Genomic DNA, 13,279 nt, shown 5'->3' on the forward strand with positions numbered 1-13,279 from the left:
ACACTGCTACATCAGCAGAAAGTAAGATGCAGGCTGAAACAATCCAAGAAACCATAGAATGGCAGTCCAGTACATAAAATTTCAACTCGTTGCTGCCATCTAGTGGTGATCTAGAGTTCTCTGCCTATGCTTCTTCACCTCCCACTTGGATTACTGCAATGTAGTCTACACTGCAGGGCTTTTCAACAGGTGGTACATGTACCACCTGTGGTACATTAGCACATGGCAGGTGGTATGTGGCCCTGTCCAGCCAAGTGTAGTGGGGAGGGAATGAGCCAGTGCAACGCAGACTTACTGTGAGAGAGTCCTACATTGCTGCAGAGTGGCTAGGGTGAGGCAAAGGCCCCAGGCTCACTTCCAACTAATCTGGAAGAGAAAGGAGGAGGGGGGCAGAGACAGAAGAGGCTATAAAAGGAGGCAGTTTGGGTGGGAGAGGGAGAGAGAAAAAAGGACGCAGCCTTGGGAGGAGATGGAGTCAGCTGTAGGTGCACTGAAGGGAAAGAAGGAGGAGGGTGGGGGGGGGGAGAGGCGATCAAGCAGGCCTGCCATGAGCTGATCTACAAGTTCCATGGCAGCCATCTCTGCTGGCAGCAACAAATAGGCAAGAAATACAGTGGGGGAGAGGTTGCCCTCCATGATGAATGAAGAAAGGCAGCATTGGCTGGAAGTGAGGACGGAGGGAGGGAGATGGCAATAACAAGGAGGGAGGGAGGAGCAGGAGGGAGGGAGTGTTGGAAGGAAAGGGCTTGCTTTCCAGCTGGGAGGCTATACCTTTAGGAGAAAAGAAAAAATAGACCAGATGAAGCAAACCTCCTGCTGCTGCTGCTCTGACTGCTCCAGAGACGTTTAATGGCAGAAGCGAAGTACCATTTCAGCTGAACAACAAACCAGGAGAGTGGAAAGATTCTTATATGCTTTGGGGACTTTGAAGTTCTGGGATTTGTGCAATGTGGGCTTTGTGTTCTTAAGGAGTGTTTGGCAATTTCTATTTGGCTGATGTCTCATGTTAGCTTCTATTGCTCTGCTATTGTTAGCTGTAAGTTTTGCTGCAAGAGATTTTGAAGTATTTTTCTCCTGTATGGATTTTGCCTGTAGCATTCCTTTACTTATGAATGGAAGCATTTGGGGAGACTGCCTTAGCCTGCAGCCAGTACTTACTACATTTTTTTTCTTCCTTAAGTGCTGGGCTGCCAGCTCCTTAACTTTCCTTTCTAGCCAATAGCTAATTCTTAAAGGGGAATGCGCTTTTTAAAGCTAGTTCCCTCAGCAGTTTGTCTTTTCTGTCTCTGGAGGCTTTTCCTTGTTTGATAAATATATGGAAGAGAGAAAATACGGGGGGGGGGAGGATTCTTCCTTCAGAAGGAGATGGGAATGAAAAAGAGGGAGGCAGGGAAGGAGGGAGGGAAGGAAGGAAGTCCCGCCTTAGCACTTGGCCACCAGCAGCCCTGCCATTGACTTTGCTTGTCAAAAGGTTGCAGAAGGGGATCACATGACCCTGGAACACTGTGACCATTATAAATATGAATCAGTTGCCAAGCATCCAAATATAAATCACATGACCCTGGGCATGCTGTAATGGTCATAAGTGTGAAAAATGGTCATAAATCATTTCAGTGCAATTGCAATTTTGAACAGGTTTTTTTTTTTTTTTGGTCATCAAGTTTTTGATACCTTGCTAGGTGGTACTTGAATATTGCCATATCCTAAAAGTGGTACAATCGGTGAAAAGATTGAAAAGCCCTGGTCTACATGGGCTGCCCTTGAAGACCACCTGGAAAGTTCAGCTGGTTCAGAATGCAGCAGCACACACAGTAATGGGGGCCCCTTGGTTTGCCTCATATAGCATCTCTGTTGCACAAACTGCACTGGCCTTCCGTTTCTTTCGGGGTGTTATTCAAGGTTCTGGTTATCTTTAAAGCCCTATATGACATAAGACCAGGTTAACCCTACCCAATATGACATAAAACCAGGATACCCACCCATCCAACTCTGTCAGATAGGGTTGGCACATTCCTAGTCCCTCCGCCTAAACATTGCCTTCTGATGGGAACTAGGAAGTATGCCTTGCCCATGGCAGCCCTGTGGAAGACTCTGCACCCTGAAGTTTGGCAGGCCTCCAACTTTTTAGCCTTTGGCAAAGTTTTGAAGACCTGACTTTTCCCCCAGTGGCTGGAATAAAATGAAGTGATGGCACATCAGAAGTTTAACTTGGTACCAGGGGTATATTTTTTTGGTTTGGTTTGGTTTGGTTTTTAATGTATTTAGCTTTTATACTGTAGTTTTAATATGGCTTTTATGCTGTTTTAACTTTTGATAGGGCACCATCCAGAGTTGGTTATAAAATAGGCAGCTATATAAATGTTTTAAATAAATAAATAATAAACCTGTCTGTACCTCATGACCTCATTCTGTTAAATTTTTCCTTATGAATAACTGGAATCCAAAAATATCATACTGATGGCTGATTCTTCAATAAAAACTAAATGCACAGGTATAGTATAGGGGGTACCTTGCTCAATAGTAGCAATTGTGAGAGGGATCTTGGAGTCCTAGTGGACAATCACTTAAATATGAACCAGCAGTGTGCTGCAGCTGCCAAAAAAGCCAACACAATGCTAGGCTGCATTAACAGAGGGATAGAATCAAGATCACAATATCTTGGTAAGGCCACACTTGAAATACTGCATCCAGTTTTGGTCACCATGATGTAAAAAAGATGTTGAGATTCTAGAAAGAGTACAGAGAAGAGCAACAAAGATGATTAGGGACTGGAGGCTAAAACATATAAGGAACGGTTGCTGGAATTGGGTATGTCTAGTTTAATGAAGAGAAGGATGAGGGAGGACATGATAGCAGTGCTCCAATATCTCAGGGGCTGCCACAAAGAAGAGGGAGTCAAGCTATTCTCCAAAGCGCCTGAAGGCAGGACAAAAAGCAACACTGGAAGTTTTTAAGAAGAGATTAGACAACCATTTGTCTGAAATGGTATAGGGTTTCCTGCCTGAGCAGGGGGTTGGACTAGAAGACCTCCAAGGTCCCTTCCATCATCATCATCATCATCATCATCACCACCATTATTATTATTATTATTATTATTATTATTATTATTATTATTTATTCACTTTGTTGTCAGATTTGTTTTTGACCTAAGAGCTAGTTCTGAAACATCACCTCTTTGTTTTTCCTTTCTAATTCCTGTTTATAGCACATGGATTACTGTGGATATGTAGGAGGGGGAAGACTTCTGAATGGTACTAGCCTCATCAAACCTTCACAGGCCATGTGTGTTTTGCTTCTCTGATTCCCTTCAGGAGGGAAAGAGCCAATTTTGGCAGAACAAATGCAGGATTAGTGCTTGCAGTGCTTTTTTTCAAAAAAAAAAAAAAAGGTGCTGGAACTCACACATGTCATACAATCCACCTTGCCTACCCTATTAGGGTCCATCCAAAAAAGGTGCCGGAATTCCATTCTGGGTGTTCTATGAGAAAAAAAGCCCTGAGTGCTTGTATTGAAAAATTAAAAGAAAAATGTCCACAGGTGGGAGAGATAGCAATAGCACTTAGACTTATATACTGCTTCATAGTGCTTTACAGCCCTCTCTAAGCAGTTTTCAGAGTCAGCATATTGCCCCCAACAATCTGGGTCCTCATTTTACCAACTTCAGAAGGATGGAAGGCTGAGTCAACCTGGATGCGTTATTAAGAATAATGATAGGATGGATAACAAACATAAAAGTTAGGGCTAAGCACTAAGTAAGATTAGAGAGATATGAACAGATGGAGATTTTAAAAAAGTAAAGACTGATATAGGAGCGGAAAGTTGTGCCTTTGTGTGTGCCCTACACACACACACACTTCTGGTTTCATATTGCTTACCAAGTACTGGAGCTCAATAATTCATGGAAGGTCAAAGATTTCCTGCCCCAGAATGAAAGATTGCAAATGGCCAAATCAGGTTTGAAAGGACGGTCTAGACAGGCACTGAGCTCAATTTTTAGTTCGCACCTTCTCAAGATTTTTAAGTTGCTAAAAGCCTAGGCATTAAATCTTGAATCTTCCAATATTTCCCTTCTCAGTGGTTTCTGCACCACTTTACAACTCCCACTGCTTCATGAAGATTCTGAAACTGGTCTCTTGGCAATGGCTTTTATAGTGCATCTGCTACAATTTCTTTCCAGTGGGGTGAGGAGGGTGAGGGAGAGGAGGAAATGTTATTTCAGTTTAACAAGGTTATTTTCCTGCATAGCTCACATTTAGTGATATTTGGCATCAGAATGCTTTGCATACAATGTAATGTTCTGTAATTTGGAAGGAGAATGCAAGTTTGGTTTATTAGTCTCAAAGTCCAATCATAGTGATGTTGCTAGGTTAGCTCTTCACAAATTTAAGCTGCTTTCTAATTAATCTGATAATTTTGGGGGATTGAGTGCCCTTAACAATTCTAATAACATTTTAAAAATTAGAGCAGTGGATCCGTCTTCAGCCCAATTTTCATCTTTATAGCTTATCATTCACGCAGTTCCCTTTAAATATCTTCTTATCCTCTTGACAACAGTCCAATCTTGTGTTGTTGGTGTAGTCATCTTCCTGCTCAGTATGTCTATTGTTGATACAAAATCTGGCTTTGACACCATTTACATAACCAGGAACTTACCAATTGCTACCATGCATTGACTGTTATCTTATGTTTATTTCCTTGTCTTTAAAGAAACTTTTCTAATGGGCAGCGTTATGTGGTGCTACATTTCTCCTTATTAGAATCAGACAATCCTATAAACCATATTGTTCAAGATTTTCTGTTTCGGTTACAAAAGAATCTTCCATTATTTCTCTCTTTCAATCAGAATAATAATGGAAAATCTTTGTTAGTCATTGTATTTCTTCATATAATCTGTAATTGAATTTTGGACACTGTTGCATTTATATATCTTTTTTTATGGCTACATACAAAAAAAACCCCTTGTCTTTATTGCCAGAAATTAAACATGCATTCTTCTTGAGGTTGCAGAGCTCAGAAGTGTCCTAACTAAAATGTGCTTGACTACTGGTGCAAATGTCTCATTAAAATCACCTAGAACTAAGAAGAAATTTCCTCTACAGAACAATTAATCAGTGAAACAACTTGTCTCCAGAAGTTGTGAATGCTCTAACACTGGAAGTTTTTAAGAAGAAATTGGACAACCCTTTGTCTGAAATGGCATAATGTTTCCTGCCTGAGCAGGGGATTGGATTAGATGACCTTCCAACTATTCTATTCTATTCTATTCTGTTCTGTTCTGTTCTGTTCTGTTCTGTTCCCACAATTTTCAGAGTATTCTTTGGCAACTGACCTAGACATGTAGTGCTCTGGACATAGTATACTTGGGACTTCAGTAAGGCATTTGACAAAGTAGACCACAACCCATTTCTTGGTAAGATAGAAAAATGTGGGATAGACAGCATCCCACATGGATTCATAACTGCCTGACAAACTGCATTCAATGTGTAGTCTTCAATAGAACTACATCAGCATGTAGGGAAGTATGCAGTGGGGTACCCCAAGGTTCTGCCTTAGGTCCAGTACTCCTCAATGTCTTCATAAACAATTTAGATGAGGGATATAAGGGAACTTATCAAATTTGCAGACAGCACCAAGCTGATGGGAATAACCAACATCCCAGAAGATGGGCTCAAGATCCAGAAGGATCTCAGCAGACTAGAATACTGGGCCATATCTAACAAAATGAAATTCAGTGCTGAGAAAAGTAAGGTTTACACTTGGGCAAGAAAAACCAAATGCACAAGTACAGAATAGGTATCACGTGGCTCAATAGCAGTCTGCTATTCTTATCCAGAAGTCCCCAACATCTTTAAAATTTCCAAGAGAAAGTTCATGTGTGCTGAAAAATTGACTCCATGCTTAAGTCTTTTTTTTCCTGCCACGTAACTGGAGTATCAAAGGAACTTCTGAAATTATACTGTTCCACTGAAATCATTGGCAATCATTCTTGTATTCTTCGTTTTTTTTGCAGATTGCTTATCCTCTATTTGTACAAGTACATTATCATCTATAGTTAGAGATATATGTGGCCATGGCTTTTCTATTTGTGGAACTCTTCTTATTTCTTTTCAATCTCTGTTGTTCTTTGTTCTTCCAGAACATGAGGTAGCCCAAGGATTTTCTGTAGTTTTTATTGTACACCAGTTTGATTGAGTCAGCTCTCCTTGCTGAATACATGTTGCCATTCTGTCTTACTTAAACTGCCTGCTTTGCAAACTCACAAGCATTCATTCTCTTAGAGAAAAAAAAATTCTTTCTATTTCTTTTTAATCTTAATTCTCCCTCCGTCCTGGATACATAATTTAACATTCACAGATAGCTTTATAAAGTGATTTAAAAAAGGACAGAGAAAAAACAAAATTGGAATTATGCTTAAAAAAAATCCAGTAGATTCAGAAGTTGCACCAAAGAAAATACTATATTGATAATCTTTATTTATAAAAAAAGCCATTATGATAGGAAAGCCTAAGTTACCAGTTTATCTATAGAGATAGTCCTCATTTAGCAACTGCCTAATTTAGTGACCTTTTGCAGTTATGATGGTGATGAAAAAATAACTTTGTGACCAATCCTTGCATTTCTGATCTTCACGGGTCTTTAAAGAAAAGGAAAGCTGAAATAAGATCATAAGCACAGTCACAACTGGAACTGGCAACTCCAAGTTTGCTTAATGACTGAGTTGCCAGTTCTAGCTGTAATCATTACATGAGGATTACCTGTACCTTAGCATTGGCAGGGTGTTTTGTCCATTGCCAGATACATGGCAAAGAGAAACCAAGGCTTGATCAACATAAGGAAACTACAATAAGAAAAGGAAGCGTTCCTATGCGATTTAAGGAAGCAAAACCAGAATCGTCAGCCATCATTACATTTCATTTATTGACCCTAATGGTCAATAGGGGTATAAAGTTCAGAAAGCCAATCCCTGTGTTTACTCTTCCTATAATAGAGAGGAGACCAAAGCAAGGGCAGGGATTGCCACACAAGAGGTGGCAAAGGAATCACTTTGGGGGGGGGGAGAGGGAGACAGCACAGAAGGGGAAGAATCGTACCTTGCCACCCCAACAGAAAATGTAGAGGTAAGGGCAGGTATTCCTGGTGGGATCCATACTTGGAAAATATGGGGAGAGTGGCAGGAAGAAATGTTCCCTTCTTTTTTTTCCTTGCAGGGAAGGAGAAACAACGAGCATACAACTGCAGAAATGGCTGACTCCATCTTTGGGCAAAGGCACCAACTTTGGTAACCTCATTTTCATAGCATTGCAAAAGGACCACGGTAGGTACAGTGTTTTTTCACAGGGGCAGGTTGGTGGGAAAAAGTCCACAAATAGATTTCAGGCCATCTCTCTCCCTTTCTCTCTCTCCCTACTACAGGCAAAAATGGCAATTCTTAATCCTGCGTACTCTGAGATTTGTAAAAGGCAGCAATTCCTCTTTGAATCAGACAATTTTTTCCCCCAAACAGTTAAAGGTGAGATTGGAACAGCTCTTAGGGAACAAGAAGTTGCTATTAAGCATAGCTTCCTCCTTAGAAATCTCCAGGTACTTTTTTTTGTTTTGCATAAAATAAAGGAAAGGGTGCACTTTAGCTGCATAAAAGAGCTCAATTGATTTTTTTTTTTTAGGCAGCTAAAAAGCAAGAATTCACAAAAGACTTGCAAAAAATGCTTACTTGGTTTGGAATGTCCTCCCCCAAATGTAGTTAGCAATAATTATTGGTGTTTTTCATCTATACTCATATTTTAATTGTTTATTTATTTCAGCAGTTACATGTTACAGTGGCTAAGTTTACAAATACCATTTTATTTTATAAACTGCCTTCTCTTTTTTGAGAGGTAATCTATAGATCGCTTTAATAAAATAATAAGTGATAATGTGGAGCTCAGATATGTAAAGCCAGTAGGAAGCCCACTGTGAATTAAACATACCGCGTATGGCATCCTTTGATACTGATGGAATTTGATTTCGAAAGATAGTAAGTAACTCAGAAACTGAGAGATTCATTAATCCAAAAATGAAGCCAGAACTCAGTTTCTTATTCTCATAACTTATTTCCTTTTAAAATAATTATTAAAAACACGAAAAATGCATTTTTATCACAATATTTTTTATCACAATACAGTATAGAAATTTGTTTGCAATAGAGAAAAGCACATGCAAATTCATTTCTAAATTGTAGCCTCTTTTCATAAAGGGAAACATTTGCCATCTTAATTAAACACGTTCTAGGAGCTTTGACTTTTTGACGATTTTAGCTATCTGTTTCTTCCCTGAAGAAAGGAAAGGTTCATTACGCTTTTACCATCAGCATCTTTGTTGCATTTAATAGGTTTCTGTGTTGATGTCTGTGTTAATGTTTCATTGGATTGTCCTTGAAAATGCTGGTTCCATAAAATCTTTGTGTGATTCTAAACTTTGGACTGTCTTCCTACTTTGAATTCAGGCCAGTTTGCAGGAGAGAAATGGTTGAAGACTTCCTCTTCCCTAGCAAACTCTCCTTCCTATAATAAGCATATTGTTCCAGGGAGAAATTCAAATACAATAATTGAATCATTTGTTTTACTAAGACTTATGTAATACTTGAACCTAAGTATCATGAGCAACCAAAATGCCTAAGAATTGGCAAACTTTTATGTTATCTAGAACTCTTCTTCAGGCAAGATATGGGATAAATGCAAGAAAATTATCTTCAATCAAGATACATACTTTTATAAGTTGATTTTCAAATTAAACCAGATGTTTCCACAAAGGGATTTGTAGAAGATTGGAAATAGCACCACTGAGTTGAAAGATTTCCTGACTGGAAATCATCTACCCATTATATAACCCTGGAAATTTCATATCAGAATCCCAAATTTCTGTAATTTAAGCAGTAAAAGGTTCTTAGCCCAGAGTGCCCTTTGCCAAAATAGGATCATCCTGGAAAAATAGATTAACATCTTTTAACTTATGCATAAATAAAACTTAAGTCTCTTACAAATACAAGGTGAGATGATCCTTAAAAAGTTAAAAAAAATCTCTTGTAAACAGCTCAAACAGGTATTCTCTCATTGGCTAGCATAATTTGAGTCACCAAGCATGCTCATTAGCCTCATATCTACTAGTTCATATCATCTCATAGTATTCTTAGCACAATCTTGTTAATGACCAAATTAATATTCAGAAGATGTGTTTTGGACATTATAATGAGTTTTCAGGTTATTACAGTTCAACTTTTTGTACAATTTTTGTCTCCAGCCTGTTTGGGCAGGGTTTTATCAGAATTTCACATTCTTGCTTGTTTACTTCAAAGAAACTAGAAACATTAATCAAAGGTGTTCCTTGTTACTGAAAACAGTTATTCAGGGCTCTTGCTCCCATCATAATAGGGGAAAAGACTGTTTCATTTTTGCTTGTCCTAAATATACCTTTTTCTTAATAATGAATTAGGCAAAACTATCTAGGTGTTGATTAAAGGGGCATGGTGGCTTTGTGATGAAGATGCTTGCCTCCCACTCGGAAGGCTGAGAGTTCAATCTTAGGTAGTGGCAGATGTTTCTCTCCTAGGGCACAAAGAAAACATATCTGCTGCATAGGTTGTTAGGAAAGGCATCTGGCTAGTAAATTCTCAGTTCCATCCAGTCATCCTCACTCTACCCCCAAATAGGGATTGGAGGGTCATAAAAAGAGAGTTTTATTTAGATGCTGATTAGCTTATGTTTGCTTAAATCGTATGTTCATGCGCTGATGTGAATAGTAAAAGTTGAGTAAATCAACCCTGATCCAGTTTAATTTGATTCAACAATCTGAATCAATTCAGAGAAACAATTTTAATTGGATCAGAACTCAGCCTAAGACAAGAAAACTAGAATAGCTGTCTTCAATAGAACAAAACTGAATAACCCTTGCAAAAAGGTAGGCATAAAATATGTTATCATGGAGGTTTGTGATTGCTCCTTCTTTTGGCCATAGAGAAAAACGAGGATATGGGCATTGAGAGAGTTAATTGTATTTCTGACAAGTGAGTTCTATACCAGTTAGTAGGATGTTTGCTTAAATAGGCCTAATGTCTTTCAAAGACCTTTCAACTAACAACAAACAGAAATCAGTTTCTCAAAATACAATGAAGCAGTAAGCCTTCTAAAGCTATTTTAAAATGTGCCTTTTCATGTACACACACCCACACCCATATACACCAACGCTTTTCCCCTGAATTTGCTCCCTCTTTAAGAGAGGCTGTTCCAAACAAAAGAACAAACTCTCTTCTTACTCAAACAATATTACAAGAGACCCAGCAGGGCTTATGGTCTATATTTTTCCATTGCTTCATTCTAAGGACAACTCCAACAGTTACAATTAATATGCCAATATAGAGGAGAGCTGGGAACTGTAATTGCAACTCTTGCAATCCCATATTAATCTCTCTGTTTGCCTAAAAAGCTCTGTCCTATAAAAGAAATGAGTTAAAGTCTTTTAATTTTCTGCTAATGGGCAAATTGTCCCTTCCTTAACCCCAACATCAGCTGTCATTCACCTCAAAAAATGAATCACAGCAAGTATAACTATCTTTGTGATTATAACTCACAATCCTTAATACAGTTTCTCTGAGCATTATCCCAAAAAACAGATCCGATCTAGACACTGGATACTTGGACAGTACCATTTTATTTAATAATAGGATAGAGGTCATTTAAAAAAAAAAAAATTAAATAAGCATCTGTGGTTGGATCACTTTTGCCTCTAAGGCTTTGCTTTTTCCAAATGAACCTTCCTTTTTTCCAAATAATTATTGCTTTGTTTTGAACTTAAATCAACAATTGGCCAAGTAGAAGGAAAAGATTTTAAAAATGCAATATGCCAAGTAAAGTTCACCAAATAGTAAGGTAAATGATCTTGTTGATGACATAAGCAAAGAATAGTCCAAACACTGTAGGTTTATTTGAGGGCTGAAATTGTCCGTTCATGTTTGCACAGAATGTAGCAGATTGAGGAACTGGTCTCAGCTGGGACTACAAGGAGCTGTTGTTATCCTAAGAATTACTGTCTGATTAACTGTCTGATTAGAACAGCTTGTACTGCTTTTTGCAGAGAATCCACATAGGACTTTACTGTGTAACACACAGATCTTTCTTCATTTAAATTAGCCAGAAGAAGAAACCCAGAACAGGTGACATATTTTTAGTCCATGCTATTTAAGAAGATAAATGAGGTGTGATTGTACTCTGGTCTGGTCTTAGCTCCTGTGCATATATGTGTTCTCAAAATATGAATCTGTATTTTAAAAAAGTATCAGTGTCAATTGTCTATATAACATCTGATCCTTGTCCCACTCCCATTTTTTTTGCAGGATCTCATAGAGTGATGTTAATTGCACACAAATTGAGGTTCTAAAAGCATAAGCTCTGTGTACTTAATCCATATGTGTGGAAGTCAGAATGAGAGCTTAATTACTCTAGGCTGGTGAATGTAGAATAAGTGTTGATTCACTGTTGACTATTGACTAAAGATCTTTCAGCCAAATATTAGTCAGAAATTCTTAGGCAGGACAACAAGACAAAAGTACATTCCTACTGAGTCCTTCAGCATCTGGTATTAAGATGCCAACACCTCCATGAGTTGAAGTAATATAATATAACCCTCATGACTAATAGCCTTTGAACTCATGCAGACATTCTGATGACAAGTGCAAGTCAAGTCTTTGAAAGTTAGGATCAGGACGATTCCTCCAAGGAGCAAACTAGCAGTAAAAACCTGGGCATTCTGGTCCAGTCATCAGTTGCCTGTCTCTTTCTTACACAGTCTGATCCCCAAGTTTTAATTACATGTATTGTGTCAGGAACCAATTTCAACAGATAACCTTTATGCAGCAGTCCTCTTCTTAATGTATCTCCTTCATAGACATGCTTACAATAGTTTCTTTGCTTCAGACGCACACTTTGGTTCAGCAAATGCTACAATAGAAGAAACACTCTGATATATAAATATAAAATTCACTTTTTAATATGGCTGTAAAAAAAAAGCCAAAAATGGCAGGAATTATGGGTTTGCCATTTAGTGTTCCTTTGGATCTGAAAGGCCATAAGGGGGATGTATAGTTCAAGGGCAGCTGTGGCTGAAATCATCTTAAATTCCATAGCCGTCTGTCTGTCTGTCTGTCTGTCATCTATCTATCATACTCATTTACTCAGAATACTCTGTATTCTCAGTCATGTATGCATAAAACATCCACAATAAAAGATACATAAAATGAAATAATTACAGTTAAATTAAAATAGAGGATATCTCATTATACAGAATATCAGTTGCATTTTTCAACTAATTAAAAGCTCCCCAAAAGGGCTCTGTTTTAATTTGCATCTATAAAACAAGGTCCAGGGAAGTCTAATTTTCTTAAGAAAGCCATTCTCTAACCTGAAGGCTGTCACAGAAAGTACTGTTCCTGGGCTTGTTCCCCATAAGTACATTTAATGAGAGATTACAAGAACTGTTTCCCTTAGGAGCTTCATTTAAGGATGGATTGATTCTAGCCGAAGAAAGCAGCCCCAAATCTAATTATAATCATAAGGTACCTAGGAAAGATCATACAAATTTGCCCAATCCTCCTATGAAGTGATAGGTAACAGCCAATCTCATTTGGACCAGAAAGTGGTCTGACCATGATAATAGGCTACATGTTATGCCCTCCATATTGTTGTTGTTGTTAATTGTGAAGTCGTGTCCGACCCATCGCGACCCCATGGACAATGTTCCTCCAGGTCTTCCTGTCCTCTACCATCTTCTGGACTCCATTTAAGTTCATACCTACTGCTTCAGTGACTCCATCCAGCCATTTCATTCTCTGTCGTCCCCTTCTTCTATTGCCCTCAATCTTTCCCAGCATTAGGCCCTTCTCCAGTGAGTCCTTCCTTCTCATTAGGTGGCCAAAGTATTTGAGTTTTAACTTCAGGATCTGGCCTTCTAAAGAGCAGTCGGGGTTGATCTCTTCTAGGACTGACCGGTTTGAACGCCTTGCAGTCCAAGGGACTCGCAGGAGTCTTCTCCAGCACCATAGTTCAAAGGCCTCAATTCTTTGGCGCTCAGCCTTTCTTATGGTCCAACTTTCACAGCCATACATTGCAACTGGGAAAACCATGGCCTGGACTATACGCACTTTTGTTGGCAGGGTGATGTCTCTGCTTTTTAGTATGCTGTCTAGATTTGCCATAGCTTTCCTCCCCAGGAGCAAGCGTCTTTTAATTTCTTGGCTGCAGTCCCCATCTGA

General features: G+C 38.8%; 1 long non-coding RNA gene across 4 annotated transcripts in view; it reads left to right on the forward strand.

Moving 5' to 3' along the window:
• LOC120308349 overlaps positions 1-13,279 on the forward strand; it is an 86,544-nt gene that overhangs the window by 19,549 nt on the left and 53,716 nt on the right. The window contains exons 1-3 of one of the 4 annotated variants that reach the window (XR_005556828.1): positions 7,029-7,118; positions 7,209-7,315; positions 7,414-7,586. This is a non-coding gene — a long non-coding RNA (uncharacterized LOC120308349). Of the gene's footprint in view, positions 1-7,028; positions 7,119-7,208; positions 7,316-7,413; positions 7,587-13,279 lie in introns of those variants that run through there. The other 3 variants (XR_005556827.1, XR_005556830.1, XR_005556829.1) reach the window with 3 other exon arrangements.

This window comes from Crotalus tigris, unplaced genomic scaffold (assembly GCF_016545835.1).
Source record: "Crotalus tigris isolate CLP2741 ecotype Arizona unplaced genomic scaffold, ASM1654583v1 scf7180000017899.1852299, whole genome shotgun sequence".
Classification (NCBI taxonomy): domain Eukaryota; kingdom Metazoa; phylum Chordata; class Lepidosauria; order Squamata; family Viperidae; genus Crotalus; species Crotalus tigris.